This window comes from Heterocephalus glaber, unplaced genomic scaffold (genome assembly GCF_053883595.1).
Source record: "Heterocephalus glaber isolate CG9 unplaced genomic scaffold, H.glaber_assembly_v1.0 deba00000818, whole genome shotgun sequence".
Classification (NCBI taxonomy): Eukaryota; Metazoa; Chordata; class Mammalia; order Rodentia; family Bathyergidae; genus Heterocephalus; species Heterocephalus glaber.
Window position 1 is genome coordinate 5,057,675 of NW_028258164.1, and position 20,821 is coordinate 5,078,495.

At 40.5% G+C, this 20,821-nt stretch overlaps 1 protein-coding gene across 8 annotated transcripts in view; it reads left to right on the forward strand.

Annotated features, from left to right (window-relative positions):
- Positions 1-20,821, forward strand: part of Filip1 (filamin A interacting protein 1) — a 357,204-nt gene that overhangs the window by 196,348 nt on the left and 140,035 nt on the right. For 2 of the 8 annotated variants that reach the window (XM_087207571.1, XM_087207572.1), the window contains one exon: positions 15,762-15,811. The exons of the other annotated variants lie outside the window; for them this stretch is intronic. The gene's annotated coding sequence lies outside the window, so the exon portion shown is untranslated. The remainder of the gene's footprint in view (positions 1-15,761; positions 15,812-20,821) is intronic. 8 annotated transcript variants of the gene reach the window in all.

Below are 20,821 nucleotides of genomic sequence, written 5' to 3' on the forward strand. Positions count from 1 at the left end.
CTCCACCTGTGTCATCATCAAATGACATAAGACTTTCTTAGTCCCAGAATAGTCCTGAGCAACCCTTTAAAGCTCTACCAAGTAAATGATATGATGAAAGTGTATTTTCTAAACAAATGCAGCTTTAAGACCATTGATGATCTCTTGTTCCAATTTTCTACCAGCTTATTCTCACTAGGTCTCCTATGCCCAGCAGACACTTGGGAGCTGCTCCATTTCCTGACTTTGAGACCTCCGCAGTCACGCTAGGAGTTTTTTCAGCAGTTACTTCTGTAACTCTTACCATTTCTGTGGCTTCTGAGCTTCAACCCTGGCCCCAGTGTTGCCTTTGATGTATGAAAAGTTCAAGAGCACTATAGGCTGAACCCAGAAGCTGCTGTATCTTCTGGAAATTCCCTTTGTTGGTGCCTTGATAGCATCTTGGAAGCTTCAGTTAAAACAAGAGAGGCCACTTGGCGGAAGGGACAGGGAAATGTAGGAAAGTCTCTTGGTAGCTGCATCAGCACTACATTTGGGAGCACAGTTGGCTGTTTTCCCCCCTCAAAGATTTCTAGAACTTGCTGTGTGAAGTCTTTGAGTAGAGTTTTTGAGGCCACATTTACTTTGGGTTACGCTATTCCAGGGACCTTATTTTAAGTTCTCATTCTGTGAAACAGCAGAGGCACAAAAATGTGGAATCTGGTGTTGAATCAGACATGACTCTACTAAATCCCAACAATAAATTCATTCATTTTCCAAAACAAATAAAATGTGAAGAACCTCTAATGACTTGAATCCTCCTCTGGAGACAAGTGTGCTAAGCTCTAGAGGCCTCTGAATTGCCACCATATATGTGATATAATTCTATTCTTTGAAAACAGCTAGAACACAGAGCATTCTTTCGACTTTTGATAGATCACGTTAAAATTTCACTCTCCCTGAACTGTGGTGGCGAAGATCCACACTGCCTTGCAAGGGGAAGGTGCTCCATAACATTTGTGTGGAATTGCCTTTGTGACAGGAACGTAAACTCATTTTTAAAACAATGAACTAAAGTCAGGAAAATTTCTCTGATTACATCTGCATGGAAAAGTAGGAGCAGGGAGTTGAGGATGTGGGAGCCACTTGGCCTCTCTTAGTGGTGACTGAAATAATTCATTCCATCAATTGTCTGGCATCAGCAAAACCTCTCACTACATCTTCCAGCTCCCTCCCTGAGTTACCTTCTCAATTGGAACAATGTCACTAGATGGTGAGATACACAGTGACATAACTACCTACTTTCCTCCTCCTCATTTATCCCCTTCCCCTCCTCTTCTCCTTCTTCCTCTCCTTCTCTTTCTTCTCCTCCTCCTTCTCCTTCTCTTTCCCCTTTCTCTTTTTCCTTCTTTTTCACCAACACTTGGCACTTTGAAATCACTCAATGAATGTACAATGATCATAAATAATAAAGTACATCCTGAAAATAATGGCACATATAATAGTAACATCAATTCTGTCTTCAGAGTTGAGCACTAAATTTTAAAGTGACTAAGAAAAGTTTATTCTAAATTTTCCTTTTCATTGATCCACTCATGAGTGGTGTTTGGTACTTACAAATACACAGGTGACAAAACTAATGAAAACAATGGGAGTGTGCTGATAAAATCAAAACAATCTCCCCAACTCAGTGTATAATTAGTTTATATTCAAAGGGAAATATACAGAGAAGCAGGAAACTCCTAAATCTGTAGTCCTGGCCAGGACTTAGGTTGAAGCAAAATTCTGCTATTCACAATTGTTAAGAGAAAAATTCTATTTTTACACAATCTACATATGTCAATAAGTTTTGCATATGGTCATGCAAGAGGATTTTTTTGAAAGCATTCCTCTCATTGTTGAGGTTGTGATTTTTTTCCTCTTTTATATTTCTTATATTCCTATCAGCTGTTGGGCACTTGACCTTAGAACAGAGACACAGAGAACAGAGGGTACCAGGCCCACCACCTCAGTTGGCTCAGGAGTCAAACAGTTCAGGCTGACTCTGCCCAGGAGAGCTGGCTGTGCATGCCTCAGTCTTGTCTGTCATCTGCCTGACAAATCTTTGTCCTTGGCCGCAAGTGTCATTAGGAAGGAGAATATGGATGGTCTAAGGCAAATACCATGGCACTCCTGGAAAAGCAATTCTCAGTTTGTGTCCTGTGGCTGGTGAGTCATGCTAGTATACTAAGGACAGAGGTAGACGGAAACAAGGGGAAGAAGGAAAAGGGGTACCCTCCCTGGTGGCAAATTTGGAAAATGCTCACTTTGGGGATTTTTGTTGGCTTGAATGGCAGCTGATGAAAATAAAATGTCAACAAAACAACAAGGTAGTATTGAATTACTGGGAAAGTATTTTTTCTCATGGCTACACGAGAAACAGACTTTACTATTTAAGTACATCTTAATTTTTAGATGTTAAAATTATAGAAGCATATCCAAAATTAAAAATAACCTGTATTTTGTACTTTCTAGATGTGTAGCCATAGAACATTCCTGGAGTTCTCTCTGCCCCTGAGCCCAGTGTTTGGTTACCATGGCCACTGCTCAGACTCACTATTTCCTTTCCTGATAGGAAAGGGCAATGGCGTCCTGGGAGGGACAAACAAGGCTGAAAATGTGAACTCAAACTATGGCCTTACAGTGTACAACTTGACTAAGTTAACATAGCTTGTGTGTAACATGAGCTTATTGTTTTGCTGCACTTGGCCCTCCTGTTTAGCTCCCCCCACCATGGGTCCTGGGTAGCCAGGGGCCTTTGCTCCTGCTCATCCCTGGGCCTGAATGGAGCCCACTCCTCCCACCCCAGAGATGGGTTAACTGGAGTCCCCCACCCCCACCCCACAGAAACACTTGGTTCTTACAGCTTGTGCCTTGGTCCTAATCTAGAGCTATTTGACCTTGCACGTTTCTGCTTGCCCTGGTGTGAGTTTCCACGTACACCTTTATTGTTTACTGTTTGATTGTTTATTTACTTTATTGTTTACTGTTTTGATTCCTCTGCAGGGAGCTGAGCCCTTGAGCCTGCTCATGGAGGGCTTCTGGGCCACTCCCTTCAGTGCACCACACACCTTCTGCTCTTGCAGAGTGATCAGGCTTATGGGCAGCCTGCAGCTTTGCACCTGTGGACACCTCCTTTCTAGCAGGTTCTTTGACTGCCCCCCACACAGCCTGTTCCTGCCACCTCCAAGCCCATCCTCCCCATGAATTTTGCCTTCCCATCCAGGTAGGTTCTGGTGGATGTAGACTCCCAGGGTTACAGAGCACAGGTGGGTCACATACAGGTGAAGCTGGTGGAGCAGTTGTGGATTAAAACCCTATGAACTAAATATTCTCTCCTTTTGTTTTTTCTTGAAATGTGAAACTGCCTTGGTGCAGTTTTCTTTTTTCCTCTTAGGAACAGAGAAAGATTTCTCTATTCTGAGAAAAACATGGAACCAGGAGTGGTGGTACATACCTGTCATCCCAGCACTCAGGGAGGCTAAGGTAGGAGGATGATAAAGTCAAGCTCAGCCTGGACAGCTCAACATCTTAACAAAACCCTGTCTCAAAATATAAATACATACATACATACATACATACATACATACATACATAAGCAAGTTAGGGATGTAGTTCAGTAGGAAGACCTTGGGTTCGATCCCCAGTCCTGGAAACAAAACAAAACAAAACAAAACACACTGTACAAACACCTAAAACTGAGTTTTGTTCTCATCACTTCCAGGCAGTGGACAGTGGCAAGGCCTGTGGTGAGCAAGCTGGTAAGTGCTCCATCACACACATAAGTCACTTCTCAATGCCAGCTAAGTGAAGCTCCATGGGGTTGTGGGTCCAGTGCTGCCCAGTCTAAAAATGTAGATTGTGTGTTAAATCTGATTTTTAATAGTCTCATTACACACTCATGCACGTACAGAAACTACCTCTGTACAGAGGTTATGGCTTGTAGGGCATCATTTTGTAACCCACAAATCTAACTTGTAGGCCATGCTGGAAAACGAATGCCAATGTGGCATGTAATCAGTTCATGTAAACAGTTATAGTTAAAAATTGTTTTTATCCAGCCCAGTGAAGTATTTCCAGTTTAGTTGTGGGAAGTAAGGTGCAGACTGAAATAGGTACATACTCAAGGGTCTCTCTGCAATTTCCTGGACCTGAGTCCCACTTGTCCTAGAGCATTGTTTCTCCATGTTAGCATAAATACTTGTTAGAAATGGTTTCTCAGGCCCTGCCCATCCCTGCCTGACCGCAAACTCTAGGGTGGGAAAGATCTGAGCAACTCTGATGCACACAGCAGTTGGAGCACCTGGCCCTCCACATCAGGTGTAGGAGCCAAGAGGTGTTTGAGGTATGAGCTCAGGGCTCTGCATGCTCTCTGAGACAGAAATATTGGACTGAGACTCACAAGAGGGAATCAGCGCTTCACAGAGAAAAGGATATATGAGAGTTAACCGTGCTGAGGGGGAAGAGGAGGGAAAAGCACACATCTCCAGATTTCTTCTTGTCCTCATTCTCAAAGAGCATATTTTACATAGGGGAATGGGTTAGCGGTATGGTTAGAAAATACCATCTTTGCCCAACCTTTAACCCAGCCTAGTAAACAGCTACTTATGTTTTAATTTCAAAGACTCACTAGGTTTAATAAGCCAAGTCTTTGAGAAGTATAAGGTTAGGGCAGTGATGCTGCTGTATGATTGAAAGTTAACCGACTGAATTCCTTGATAGCATCCTAGATTCTGGAACAGGAAGAGTTCAGTGGGGTCAGCAAGGGTCATACCTGAGGGAGTCTGGGGCCTGAGGGCCCATATTGAAGTAGAGTGAGATCACCGGGGTCTCAATTTTATATTTCAGTGAACAGCAGAAGAGGAGCAGAGATGGGAACATAGTAAAGGTGCCTGGAGGAGAGAGGTGGGCGGGGCCGAGAAAGCAAGGTGAGAGTTTTGGGGCCAGGACCCTGGTGCCATCTCCTCACCGGAAGCTCACCAGCCTCTCTGAGAGATGCTGTTCAGTGTCCTGGGCCGAAGTCCTGAGACTCTACTGCCTCTGGAGCCCAGGGGTCTTATTTCTTGCTTCTCTTTTTAAAAGCCAGAGCAGGAAGAATAGGAATAAGATTTAAGGAAACCTTGACATACATTGCCTGAAAATCCTCTAGTACTTTAGGGTTTACAAAGCTGTAACCAGTATTATATTTCAAAGCAAAGAAGCCCATACAGCTCAGAGGCACAGCTCTACTACTATGTGATTGCTTTGTGACTCACTTCGGCTTTGCTCTTTGCTTAGCCTTCCTATATTCCTTTCTCCAATCCGTGCGGATGGACAGAACTTCACCTGGATATATCCTGGTAACCGAATACTACCTGGTAACATGTAGTATGTATAGCTTAGTCCTAGACCAGATCAAAATCCCATTTCAGCCAGTCTTTCCCTCCCTTCCAGCTCTCTCCGCATCCTGGGGTGTCAGTGGTGGGATGGGAGAGACAGTAGTAGTAGCACCAGGGAGCCTTCCATTATCTGGTTTAGTTTGCCTTCCCTGCTCTGGGACTGGATGCGTAATTAAGAGGGCCCAGTGCGAAATGGAAATTTGGATCTCCTTGTTCAGAAATAATGAAGAATTTCAGACAGCACCAGCACAGCACTAAACCAAGCCTAGGGCCTGGGTAATGCCTGGGTCCCACGCTTACAGAGCCATCTGGGTATGTACCCTGTGGTCATCTTGCAGCCCAGGTGACAGGAAAAGGAGGGCCCTTGGTGCTCTCTGGTGGGATCTGAGGAATGCCCTGCACCTCTGCTGTCTCGGCACCCCCCACCCACTTACTGGTGCCCCACACTCCCTCAAGAAAGGCTGCATCTTCCTCTCCACCTCCCTGGCTGACCTGGCTGGATGACTCTGGCCCCTCTCTGAGCTGCTTCCCACGCCTGCTGGGCACGTGGCTGGACTGTCTCCCCCGTGTACCTTGTGGGCACTACTGCCATCCCATGCTTTCTGGGTACTGCAAGATCTCTGTTGTCTGCCTGTGGTACCCACAAAGGTCAGTAAAAAGACTGCTCAAAAACTTCAGCCAGGCAACAATGTCAAGTTCTACTTTAGATCCCTTGGGCTTTGTGGGAATTCCTTTCCTTTTATGTTCATTCCTCCCGGGAAGAAAAGAAGAGGGTGGGTGGACAGACAGCATAGCCACTACACTCTCTTCTCCCTGTTTATTCTCTCTATGCTTTCCAGCCATTTTCTAATTACTGTAAACTGGGGGACAGGGTGGGGAGGGGCAGAAACCATTTCCATTTCTTTCAGCTTAAATGCATCTATCAATCACATCTGTCACACAAAGACTAAAATATTTAACATCTACCCTTTTGCAGAAGAAGCTTGCCAACCCTGTGCTAAATGTGCACAGCTGAAAGTAAAACAACTCTATCCCTGGTGCTGTGTTGGGGTATCGAGAGCTATCTGATGGCCAAAGTAGTTAATTTGCCACAGATTAAGCCTTCCTGCTTTCATACTGCTAGTGTGGCACACATATGGAGAGTAGAGCCTACATACAGTGTATAGTACCTCTGTGCATTATTGTCCCCATTTTCCAGATGAGGATGTGGTGGGTTGGAGAGGTGACTTTTCTAAGATTACAGAGTAAGTGTGTAGTATTTGGAATGTAGCTTTCCTGATTCCACATGGTTAATGGCAAACATTTCCTTTAATCCCAGGAGGGTTCAGTCAGCCAGGAAAACACTAAAGCTGTTGATGCATGAGGCCGTGGGACACCCTAAGGTCCACTGTTGGGTTGGGTGGTGGTGTACTGAGGTAGGATGGCTGCAGGGTGGGGAAAAGTAATGTCAAGGGGCTATTATGTCTTTAAAAAAGTTATTTCTAAAGATGACTCATTTCCCTACATAATTCCTGCTTACACACTGAGTCCAAAAGCTGTGCCTGGCATTTCAGATAAATTAAATTGTTAGTGTTTCTTGGTGAGCTCATCACAAAGTTCTCCAACTTGATGACTCTTGCCAGTGTTGTGTACACATAGCAATTAAGTTTATAAAGATCAGTTGATTGATACGGAAACTGCAGCCTCTTAATATAGTATCAGAGTGATAAACATCTTTGAACATCCGATGAATATCTCTAACACTTATGTAGTTTCAGTTGCCTTCAAAGTATGAATTTTAATAGGCATAGTTTTTACTTCTCTCTTTACTTGGTTTATAAAGTAGCCCTGCTCTGTTTTTAATTTAGGCAGTCTCTTCTTTGATCTCACCTATGACAAGAGACATTTAGGGCCAAGTGGAAGAGACAGATGTCAGCAGGGGTTCAAAACAGGTTCAACCTGATTCCACCCATTACAGCTGGTCTTAAGTTATTCTTTTATGCTAAGAAATAGTCTAGGGATTTGAAGGGAAAGGTATTTATGGGACACCTGGATTCAGCTGACATACGGCAGGCCACAGGAATAAATGAGGTCACTGTGGGCACACAGATGGGGGGCTCTGCACTGTCTCATTCTTGTCCTTTATCGGCACAAAACAGTGACGTCATCCAAACCACTGCCTGTCTTTCTCTCATGGAGACTAACGCTGACCACTAATTTTTCTGCCTCATGTTTCTTGAAAATACAATAAAATTATCTCAGAATATTTGCTATGTAAAGACAATTTTTTTTTTCTCCTGGGTAATTTTGCCCAGTTGGGTTAATAGAATAATTAGCTAATCCACAAACTAGAATCTTTCTTAATTTGGCTGACTAAAAAAAAATTGATTCAACTCATATCCAGTTGTCATATCAACTGTTACATATCTACAGCCTCAGTGACTTTTCTAGTTCAGAGTCCAGAGTCAAGACTGCAAAGGTAGAGTCAGCTGTCAGCTCTGTTCATGCCCTGTGTGATCCGAAGACAGAGTCTGGGGACAGTGGGAAGGAAAGTGGGCCGAGAAGGATAAGCTTTTACATGAGTAGAAATGAGAGAAAAAAGTCTACTGGGAGAGTGGGATTTTATCCTGGTTATTGTTCTTCAAGGATGTTTGGGGGATGGGTACCCCATGACTAAACTTTTTTAGCTCCCTGAAACAGCGGCTTTGAAGTAATTCATGAGGCCTGGAGTACTCCTGTCTTGGAGCATATGGAGAATCCAGATAGCTCTGAGTTCTAGATCACTGTTTCCCAGGAACTGACCATATTATTTTTGCAAATGGCTATCACTGTGACCTTTGCTTTCCTTATCTTTAAATGAGGAGTAATTATAGAATCTGATTTATTGGGATGTTACTCAGCATTTGATGGGATGCTAATACAGACATACATCCACCCAGCACATAAGAAACTAGTAAACATCAGCTGTTATCGCTGTTGGTATTCAGAGCAAAGGTAACATTTAAGAATAACTTAGAAAATATGGGTGTCTGAGATAAAGTCTAAGGTATTTCTTTCTTGCTACAGGTAGGCCTGTTTGGTTAGTGATGGAGAAATGGCCGACCCTTATTCAGTTCTGCAGCTGGGCCTTTTTAGGGATATTGAAATGCAGGAAGAAATTATAGATATGGTTTACTAGGAGTCTGGCAATTTTCTGGATGTTTAGCAAGTTTAATTAAACTAAATGGTAACATTCTTTTTATCTCAGAGACAATGTGGTACAATACTATAAAAATGTATGAAAGAATTATAGTGGTCAAGTAGGAAAAATATAGGTAAAGTTTACCAGAAAAATGAAGAACTTTCAGTCTTTTAAATGTGAAAGCCTTTATGTGATCAGTGATTATTGATTGCATTCTATGTCTAGTGGAATAATGACTGCAGAATTACAATAATAAAATATAAATGTAAACATTTTAAAATGTATTTGAGGTTGGAGAAGGAATCACTGATATCATAAATGCCAGAAAAATGTCACTGTGTTGTCATTACTGTGTATATCAGTATATCCCTAAGTAGTTAAATGCTTTCTCTTTTATATAATTGACTGTGACATTATTTCTGTGGAGAAAGAAAAAAAACAAAAACAAAAGCAAAAAGTCCCTATCATAGATCCTGGAAATTAATATCAAGCGGGAAATGTGATTCCAAGCTGTAGGGCCACAGATTCTTAAGGCAGAGTGTGCATGGGATGTAAGGAGCTGCACAAGGAGACTCGGGTCCTCAGTCCCAGCCCTTTCCTGGACTGGCCATGTGACTCTGGGCCTCACTTTCCCCTGATTTAAAGTGGGAGAAGTGGAGGTGCTAGCAGGCTCATGGATTTAGGGAGATAAAATAGAAACTATCCTCACTAAAAGTCCTTTATATTCTAGATAGGTCACCAAAACAAGCACCAGAAACTACTTAAGAACCACACCAGAAAGTATGTAATTAAGTGCTATATGGGTGGTGCAGATGAAATGTGCCACCCACCAGAAGAATAGGAAGTCAGCAGGCCCTGCAGTAGGAAGGGAGATCTTGTGGAGGGGCAGCCAGGGGCGAGGCTGATGGTTATTTTACACAGACCACAGGCTGGGCTTCTAACAGAGGTGAAGTACAAGAAGTTCAGCTTCAAATTGGAGGAATCTGGATGGAATCTCACTGCAACCACTCAGGTCCTGTGATTTGCGGTGGAGCTGATGCCTCCCTAGCTTGAAGGCAATTGGGATAATTAGAGCTATTTGCACCTCTTTGGATTCCACAGGGTCCAAGTCAGTACCCAGTCATCTACCCACTTCCCAGTCTCCAAAATCATGTTGAACTCTCTCATCTACTGTCATTTGCACTCTTATTTCTGTCTTCTTTTCTTTATTGTTATATTAGTGTTTCAGGAAGGAATGGGAACAAATGCAAATACTTAATGTATTGTGTTTATCTCAAAGTACATGCATCACTTTATTTTTAAAAATATTTTTTGTGTTAAGAATTTCTCTAAATACCACTAATTGTTTTTGACATCTATTAAGTATGTATAAATGTATCTAAATCTTTCTTGGTTCTACAGTGGTTCGTTAGATCACGAACTTAATTTGTTTTACAGTTCTGGTGGTTTTTTTGAGACAGGGTCTCACTTGTGTAATTCAGGCTGTCCTTGAACTCACTATGTAGCCCAGGGTGGTCTTGAACTTGTGGTGATTCTCCTGCCTCAACCTCCCAGGTGCTGGGACTACAGGCATGCACCACCACACTTGGCTGTTTTATGATTTAGGGGAGGATGGCTGTGTTCATGTTCCTGTGGGGAAGGTGGCTGTGGTTGTGTTTGTCACCTGATGTGGAGTTTGCGAATGGAGGCAAAATTTTATTGAACAATTTTGTTTGAGAACTGAATTGTTTGCAAACAGAAGTGTTCTTGAACCAAGGTATGACTGTATTTATATTTTCATCTAGTCATATTCTTTGTTTTAATTCATTAGGTTTATTGGTGGTACATTTTAGGTATACAGTATGATCACATTCATTATTGGGAATTTGTACCTGTACATGATATATCTTGGTTCTTATTTTTTCCCCATTCCCTCGCCCTCCCTTCAACCCCTCCACCCCTCCCTATTTACAATGATTTTCTTTCCATCTTTTCCTTTTCTCATATTTTTTCCTTTCTAAGAAGGGAAAGGAAAAAATATCATCTGATCATATTCTAAGTTCTATGAACCTATATTCCAGCATGTAAAATGTTACAATTTCAGATGATCAAATAGCCTATTAGGTGGTATTGCTATGATATGAAAAAGTTATGTTACTTCTCCTCAAGGAGTTTGTATCTTTGGGATAGTAACAGTCACATAAGCATGTCTGAAAGTGCCGAGTACTTAATATAAAGAACAAGTGTATAAAATTGCTGAGAAAGGAGAAATGGTGCTTGTTGGAAGAGTCAGAGGAGACTTAATGACTGCAGGGGCAGAATAGGCCAAAGATATAAAAACAAATTATGCCAGACATAATTTGTAGCCAGTGAATGGAGAAGTGTGGCAGTTGTGTGCGAAGTACTAGGAGACAAGACTGGAAATACAATTTTCTGAAACTGAAAGATCTCGTGTACAAGGCTGGCAGGGGAAAGCAGAAGGACAGGGCAGCTAGCTTCAGAAGACACTCTGATAAGTTTGTGAATTGGGGATCTTATCAAAATGTTTAAAAGAGATTGCTCAACATTGCCATTCAAAGGTAAAACTCTAATGGTATGTTCTTTCAGACTCAGTTGTGAAACTTAATAAAATTTTTTATTTCATGGCAGTTCTCTGATCTATTCTTTTGTGGGTTTTTTTTTTTTTTTGATCTTTTTTTTTTCAGGAAAACCTTCCTAGGTCTGCTTATTTCATCCTTGAAGGATATTAAACAGAGCTTCATATCATAGTTTTAGGCTGGGGTAAAATAATATTTTTTATTTCACCACAGCTATAATATTTTCTTTGACCTTTTGATTAAAATATGACTGCAGGGTCTCTTAAGAGAATCCTCTTTCTTGGATTCTAAAGTATTGTGAGATTATTTAGAGGAATTTTTAATTTGGGTAGATCTGCCATAATAGAATTAAAAACAATTAAATAAGCAAAAACATGGTTATTTTGAGAGTTTAGTGAATGTAGATAATGAGAAGTAAAGAAATCATTTAATATGGCTTGTTAAATAAATAATGATGAGAACTGAAGAAAACTAAAAAATGTTTGGGGCAAACTAGAAACATTTCTTGATAGCACATGCTGTTAGAATGAATGATAAACTCATGAGAAATGTTTGCATGTTCCTTGAGTTGGGATATTTATAAGCAGATTTAACCAAGTAAATAAGGTATACAGAAGGAAGCTCCCTGCCTCTGTCCCAGGCTCCTAGGGCAGAGAGGGTGAGCCACGTGGGCACCAGAAGCACCCCGCCCCCCGTGGAAATGAGAAGACACATAAACAAGCCTCAAAAACAGACTTCCAGATCACCTACAGCAACCCCAAAGGGAAACGAGATGGAACACTCTGATACTCAACCACCTGGACTCTCTGAACTGGCAACAAAAGAGGATCTGGGAAAAATGAAATCAGAAATAATTACTCAGATAACAGCAAAGATTTTGCTCATGGTGTAAGATATGATTTATAAATCTAGAGAGGACACAGATAAAACAATAGAGGATCTGAGGAACATGATGGAATCCCAACATAGGAAACAAATGGAATCCATAAAACAGATACAAACAGATTTCCAAGAGATTAAAAACTCCATCGAAAGTCTGTGCAGCAGAAAGAACCAATGTGATGATAGAATTTCACATATAGAAGATAAGATTGCAATTAGTGAGGAGGAAAAGAAAAATTGCTTTAAAATTGTAAGGGAACATGAGAAATCAATCCAGCAGCTGCTAGATGATGCAAAGAAGAAAAACATAAGACTGATTGGAGTCAATGAAGAAATAGGAGAGAGTGCAGATGACATAAAAAATCTGTTCACAGAAGTGGTGGCAGAAAACTTCCCAAGGAGGGGAAAAGAACTTGACATACAGATAAGTGAGGCATATAGGACTCCAGCTAGCCTTAATCAAAAAAAATCTACACATAGCCATATAATAGTTAGGATTCCAGAAATCCAACAGAAGAATAAAATTCTACAAGCAGTGAGAGAAAAGAAACAAATCACATACAAAAGAAAGCCCATCAGAATCACAGCAGACTTCTCAACACAAACCATCAAGGCAAGAAGAGCTTGGAGTGACATATTCCAAGCCCTAAAAGAAAACAGCCTCCAACCCAGATTGATGTACCCTGCAAAACTAGCTTTCAAAATTGATGGAGAAATAAGATGCTTTCATGATAAAGAGCACCTCAGGAACTTCATGAATACCAAACCGGCACTCCAAAAAATTGTAGACAATAGCCTAGGAAAAGACAATGAGGATCACAACCCCAGGAAACCCAGCAGAATGAATCCATTGGGCATGACAAATTAAATGCAAAGGGGGAGAATCCAACAAAAAGAAAAAGTCATGACAAGGCTTTTAAAACTTTTGACTTCATCTCCCTAATGAGTGTATAATTCAATCTTATTTTTGTACTGATTAGTATTTTTCTGATTCTAGAGTTGCACACCATTCCTTGTGCTATACTGGCTATTTATCATCTTCTGATGTCTACATTTTAATTGGGTTGTCTATTAGTGAGCTCTAAGAATTCTTTATATATTCTGGTCATAGGTTATATGCATTGTAAATATGGTCTGTTTAAGGACTACTTTTCATTTTAATGATGTCATTTAAAGTTCTAAATTTTGATGGGATCTCATTTATCAATTGTTTTCTTTTATACATCATGTCTTTTGTATCCTAGGTAGTTCTTGCCTACCCTGAATTCATAAATATTTTCCCTTATAATTTCTTCTTAAAGTTTTATACTTTTAGGATTTCTTATTTAGGTTCATAGATCCCTTCAAGCTATTTTCATGTATTGAAAAAAAAGAGTTGAGGTTAATTTTTTATATATGGATACCAGGCGTTCTAGTGCCATTTGCTGAAGACACTATCTCTTCCTTGGCCCTTGAATCGAGTTTATATTCTATAAAATGCTAATGTTAAATAATCTTTCAAAACTCAGTGGACCATATATGTGTGGTTGTATTTCTAGATTCTGTTTTATTCAAATGATCTATATGTCTTTCCTTACACCAACACTGCCTTGATTACTGTAGCTTTAGAAGAAGTCTTAAAATTAGGTACTAAACGTCTTCCAACACTGTTTTTGTTTTTGGCTTTTCTGGGTCCTTTGTACTCCTTCATAACTTTTAAATTTCAATATCCAGTTCTTCATTTATAGCAAGTATACACAGACCTGAATTTTTATATATACCTTGTGTTTTCTAATCCTGCTAAATTCAAGTACAAGTTCTAGGGGCTCCTAGAGATTTCTTAGTATTTTCTCTGTAGATGATCATTTCATCCACATATAAAGATTTTGCTTCTGCCATGCCAATACTATCCTAGTTGTGTCATTTTATTGCCAGACTATTTTGGTGGGGACTAGGTTTCAAAGTTTAATGGACAGATAAAGAGTAAGTATATCTGCCCTTGTTCCCCACCTTAAGGAGAAAGCATTGTATCTTCTCCATTCATACAAGGCATTCTCACTGGAAGTATGGAGTACATGTCTTTAATCTGTTGAGAAGTTTCTGTTCTACTTCTAGTCTCCTGATAGCTTTTGCCATGAACAGCTGTAGAATTTAGTCCAATACTTTTTCTCCAACTAGTGACAGGATCATATGGCTTTTTCCTTTCCTCTGTTAAAATGATGACTTTTGGGGGTGGATCTTCCAATGCTGAACAACACTGCCATCCCTATAACAAAGCCACTTTCTACATCCTGCCAGATCTGACTTCCAATAGTTTGTTTTGTTAAACAAATTTCTATCTATGTTCATACTTTTTTCTTCTATTATCTTTATCCAGTTTTAGGATTAGCACAATGTTGATTTCCTAAAATGAGGGGAGAAGTGTTCCTTCTTTTTTCTGCTTTAATTGTTTGATATAATTTATCAGTTAAAATGTTTATGAGCCTGTTGTTGTCATATAGGTAGGTTTTCAAGCTAGGAATATACTTTCTTTAATAGGTGCTATTCAAATTATTTATTTCCTCCAGAGTTAGTTTCATTAATTTGTCTTCCAAGGTACTTCTTAGAAGTTGTCAAATTTATTTCAAAAATGATTTTTGTAATATGCTTTCTATATCCTTTTAAATTCTGTAAAATCTCTGGTAATGTCTCCTAGATTTTAATATTGCAATTTTAAAAATGTATAACTGATATTGTATAACGGAAAGAAAAGGTCTAAAAGAGCAGGGGAATTGGGAGGGGTAGGGGAAGGGAAAAAAGGGAAAGGAAAAAATATGAGAAGAGGAAAAAAATGGAAACAAGGTCTTTGCAGACAGGGAAGGGTGGAGGGGGTGAAGGGAGGGCAAGGAAAGCGGAAACAAAATAAGAACCAAGAGACTCATGTAATGGTTGCAAGATCCCAATGATGAATGTAACTGTATTTTATGCCTAAAATGTACCAATAAAGTTAATGGGGAAAAAAAAAAGGTATAACAGAGGAAGAAAGCTGGCAACAAATTTGTTGATTTAATTGGTCATTTACATCTTAAAATTCACTGATAACCTATGACTAGAATAGTTGTTTTCTTTTGCCTTTATCTTTTGATGCTTTGAGTAACGTCATTTGTGCCTGAAAAACTGAGGACAATTCCCTGGAAGTCCCCTTGCCACAGGCCTTCAGCCAGGCCACACTGAAAAATATAGGCGTTTCTATAATATTAATTTAAATATTGAAATTGTGTGCATGTATGTGATATCATGACTTCTAATCCTATATACTATGTATGCTTTTGAAACTACCTATAGGAAAAATAAAACCAGAAAGAGACAGGGGTTGGGTACTTGAGAAAAGGTGCCACAACCTAATTATGCAGAAGAGAAGCTTTTGATGGTGGTGGGGATGGAGAGCATTGTGACCAATGTTAAATCATAACAGGAGAAGACAAATCTGCTGGGAGCAAGGGCAGGCGTGAGCATGCTAGGTCAAGTTCAGGGTTAAGATTTTCAGGAGCCAGGGAAGCTTGGGAACTAGTGTTGGGGCATTTAATTGCTGCAGACTTCTTCCTTTTTTCTTTTTGCTCATTCAAATGCTCTGGAAATACTTGTTAGTTCAGCATTAATGTCTTCAAGGCTACATTTTCCGATTCCTGCCATACCGATCCTATGAGATTCTGCTCTGGTGTTGCCCGCACATGGGAGGGGGATGAAGGGGGAGCCTGGTGATGAGGAGGTTCAGAATAATATTTACTCTTTCTTTTCTTCCCACTCTAGTCAACAAATTTCATGCAAAGTATTGCTGACCGATTACTGTGAAAGGAAACGTAAGTATGGTTCAGGAACTATATTAGGATAATTTCTTATGAGAGAAAAGAATCTGGGCCTCGGATAATACTGATTTTAAAAGAAGTTACAAAGCCTGGGATGCACCTTTAGTTTATTACTCTCTTTTCTTGGGGAGAGCTTTCTTCAAAGGTTGAACATGGGGATGAAGCAGGGGAACCCCTGACTTCTTTCAGAAAGTACCCTGTGTGTCCCTCACTGGCTGCCAGGCCACCAACTGTAAGGAGGCCTAGGGATCCCAGAGTCCTCTTTGGCTACCTGCCTGCCTGCTGTGCCCGTGAGCACAATAGGGAGGAGTCAGCCAACTCAGGTGAAAAGTTTACCATTGTTCAGCTCTGGGGCTTTTCATACAGTGGGTTTGTAGTGGTCCCTGTTCAGACTTTGTATCCTGTTTTCATAGCCTCTACCCCTGAAAACTGATCCCATTGCTGCTCAGGAAGGTTTTTGAATGATACATCATTTTACAAGTTCTGCCACAAATTAATGGTTTTAGAAAGAATATTTTTGCTTAATAACTTAATTTCATTTCCTATAGGAATTTTATGAGAGTGTCTATGGAGGAGGAAATATTATTTCTTTTTGTTTTGTTTTGTTCTTTTTGGTACTGGGGATTGAACTCAAGTCCTTGCACTTGTGAGGCAGGCGGCAGAACCACTGAGCTAAGTCTCCAGCCCAGAGGAAACATTATTTCAGTGCACATTAATACAGTTTTCTTGATCCTCTGATTGACAAAGTGCCCCCCTCCTAATCTCCACCTGTTTAAGAACTCAGAGGAAAGTTGTACACTGAGTCCATGTTTGGAATCAGACATGGGTTCTAATCCCAGCTCTTCTATTCTCATGGAGTAGCTGTGTGATCCAGAAAAAGAGATTTACTCTCTTTCAACCTCATTGGTCTAATCTGTAAACCTGAGAATAAAAGCACCTCCTTCATAGGGTTGATGTAAATATCAGATGGGATGCTGTATGTAAAATGTTTCAAACATTGCATAACACTTAAGAAAGAGTAATTGGAAACTATTGAAAATAGGGAAAAGCATTAATCTCACTGAATGAGGTACATGGAATCCATTATTATCTGGACATTTTCCTCCTACAAAATAGAATAAAGTGGTTTAAAGTGGACTTTATTGATAGCAGACTTGGTTACACTGTCGCTAGCTAGGTTGGGTCCTTGCTTTTAGTCATAGTGGAATTAAAATTAAAGCACAAATCTACAGGAAAAATTTTAATTGGAAAATTAGAGGGAAGAAAGGAAAGGACTCCAGCTCAGGTAGCTGGAGGGAGGACACTCTGGCACCTAACAGACTCAGACTGTCCTGCTCTCAAAGACAGGAGTCCAGCTTTTAAGGAGTAGCTGATGGACTGCGGTCCAGTTGATCATTCTCAGTGCTGGTGTCAAAACTCTAGAATCCTCATGGCTAAGGGATGGTTATGTTCCCATGAAAGGGGATTGCCTTTATCTGTGATGATCTCAGTCAGATGGGGCTCTGCCTTTCTTGGAATGCAGGTGATCCCAGGTTTGGGACAATGAATGGAGACACCCAGGTGTACCTGATTATCCCTGTAAACCTTTTATCTTGGCATCCTTGGTCTTGAAGAGGGATGAAATCCTGAATACAACCTTGGCAGGCCAACTCCTAGGCAGATGCTCCCTGAACGATCAACATACCCCTCTGCAGAGCTAAGAAGACACCTGACCCAAGGCTTATAGTAACAAAGGATACAAAATGATAATAAAACTTTGTTCTGCTTTTAGTTCCTGTTGAGCATTTATAAGTCCAGGTGAAGAGACCTGGTGTTAAACTCAATCATGAGAGATTATAGAGAATCGCTAACACTCTGAGCCAAATTTGAGTCCTTTTATTGCTGGTGGTCTAGAGCAGCTAGCACTCGGAATCTCTTGACTCCAAAAAGTGGCTTGTGGGTTTCTTTTAAGTGGCTCTTCTAGTTGGGGAGGGCTCATGGATGGGGAGTGCAAGCAGAATTTTATAGAAGCAGAACTTTGCTAAGTTAGTTGTGGGGGGGCGTCAGGGGAAGTTTCACACAGTCTAGTTGAAACAAAATGTCACCCAGGTGTGGAGTATTTTGTTCACATGGCCATAAAGAAAACATAGCTTCAGACTGCTCTGCTCTACAAATGGGAAGGTCATAAAGATAACCTACAGTTGCAGACTGCTCTACCAAATGGGATGCAGCAATCTGTCATGCATTAACCGAGCGGCCTCCAAAGGAGAGGGGAGAGCCGAGCACCCAGAATCACCTGACTTTACACAAAATGGAGGGGGAACAGTGATGAGGCACAAAATGGAATCACACTGGTTCATAGCAAAAATGTCCTTCAAGTCCTTGGCTGTCGCAGGAGAAAACACAAATCATTCTGTTAATGTATAGCAGGTAAAAGCCCAGGATTCTGCCTGTTTCCCATCCTTGTAGTGATCCCCGTTGCTGTTATTCTTACCTGGAAGCTGGGTCCTAACATGATGAAGTTTCAGTTTACATTTATATGATTAACTGGGTCCCCTAAGGAATATCTCTTCCTTGTTCCAAGGCCATTGTTGTGTACAAATAAAAGGGCTGTGTCAGCCCACTCCAGGGAGAAATAGGTCTGCATTATTCCATAATTGGATGTCTCTATTTAGTTTGAGACTTGGTGATTTTCCCAGGCCCTCACCAATGATCTGAGCTTTATATGGACCTGGACACTATCAGCACACTTAGAGATGTTACATTCTCTTGAGCTAGTTTGAAACCAGAAGCTCATGTGGGTCTTATCTAGAGCTAATGATGTTTTCTTTGCTTTTCAAAAAGCCCCCAGTCACCTTTCTCAGCCTTCTAATGACTTTCTGCCTAACATGACTGCATTCAACACTGCATTGAGAAATTTTGTTTTTTGCCTCATAGATGCTGCTTGATTTGTTCCTAAATTTTCTGGACTTGTGTGTTATCAATGAGTAATTTTGCATCCCAGAGATAGAACGGGTGCTGATTGCTGACTTTTATGTGGAGATAAAGATAGATGATCCTATTTGGCTTACCAAGAAAGGATGAAAATCTAGGCAGCCATGTCAAAGGAAAAGCAATTAATGTGAAATATCAGTGACACAGAAGAAAAATATTTGCAAGGAGAATTAACATCACGGGTCTACCAAATGAGATTTTTCCACTGGCCGAAGTTAATTAACATGGAAGGAAATAGGGAGCTCAAGCTTTTGACCTGATTAATAATTACATAATTCTGAAATGTGTGGGGTTTTTTTGTAAAAAGCCATTAATATGGTACTGTAATAAAACTTACTTTAAAATGTTAACTTCAGATTCAAATTTTTAGAAAGAACTAATTTCTTTAGAAAGAACTAATTATAAAGAGAGTTAATACAAAGTAGATTCTACTTTCTGTATGTTTGTAATACAGTTGTGATTAGTAAGCATGTGTAACATATAGACAGGTACACATTTGTCCTTTCTTGAGAATGCCAGCCCTTTTTTGTTTTTTTGAGAGGGTCTCACTAGGTAGGGTAGGCTGGCCTTGAGTTTACTCTGTAGCCCAGGCTGGTCTCAAACATGTGGTGATTCCCCCTGCCCCAGCCTCCCAAGTGCTGGGATTATAGGAGTGCACGACCACACCCACTTCTTTTTTAGGAATACCCCAATGCTATGAGCCCAGTGAAAGATAGAATCAGGAAGATGAGGCATAAATACATGATACAATCAGATACAAATACCATGTTTGATTACAACTGTGGTTAAATTTAAAACATTACTAGCCTGGTATGGTGGTACGTAAACACCTGTAGTCCCAGGTACTTGGGAGGCTGAGGCAGGAGGACTGCAAGTTGGAGGCCAGCCTGGGTGACTTGATGAGACCTTATATCAAAATGAAATAAAAAGAGCTGGAGATGTAGCTCAATGGTAAAGCCCTTGCCTAGCATGTGCTAGGCCATGGGTTTAAACCCCTGTATCACATTTAAAAATTTTTTTAAACTCACTTCCTGTTTTTTGAGGCGATATGGTCTGGGATTTCTATGAACTCCTGATCTAAATTGAAGTTGTCAAATTAATATTTGATTCATAATCTCAAAGAGCCTTCGGGTCTTACAAAGAATATTATTTCAGATAAAAGGAATTCACATGTGTAGGGAGCTGTGGAAAATCAGATTTAGTTTGGGAAACCCATGTGTCTGGGCTGTGGTGTGTAGCAGATCATGAGTCAAGTTTATGACTCTCTGTTTGTCACATCTCTTTTTCCTTTCTTCTTTCTTTCTTTGCCCCTTTGGTCTTGAGGTTTACTCGGCCCACAAACAACTGTGGTGAAAGACAGCAGGTCTAGTGCTCTGGCTTCTGCACAGATGAATGGGTACTCTCTGTTCACCAACAAAGCACAGAAGAGCTGGTGAAATAGAGAGCCCCTTGCAGAGTGGACTGGAAGCAGGGTGTGAGAGATCAATGTCAGGGATCACTTCTTCGGTTTATGTTACAATTAGCGTGCTGTGGAAAGTTCACATCACACACACACACACACACACGCACACACACGACCATGTGGTTATAAGAATTCAATTCAAAGCAGGAGCATGAATGTAGATTTCAAGATTCATTGAAAGAGTTGAATATTCGCTAAAAGGAAACATCACACGGTGTTTATTTTTCTCTTACAAACCTAATGTTTAAAAAAAAACTTTTCCTAGTTTCTTAAGTATGGCTGGGTTCAGACAACAAAGTCCTTGTATTTTATCTGGAATGAAAGATGAAAATCTTGCTGCTTAGCTGGTCAGGGAAAAACCTATTTATATTGAGAGTTTTAAATAAGCCCATGTGCTAAACTACTATTTTTAAGAGCTTAGGCAAATTTTGTAGTACAGGCCCAGGATATCAGCGATCTCCTCACGGCACACTGAGTTCCAGCCTTTGAGCCCAGTCCGTCTGTCCACAATGGTATCTGTGGGTCGGGTGTTTTTCTGACATCATGGAATGGCTCCAGTGTGCTTCCCA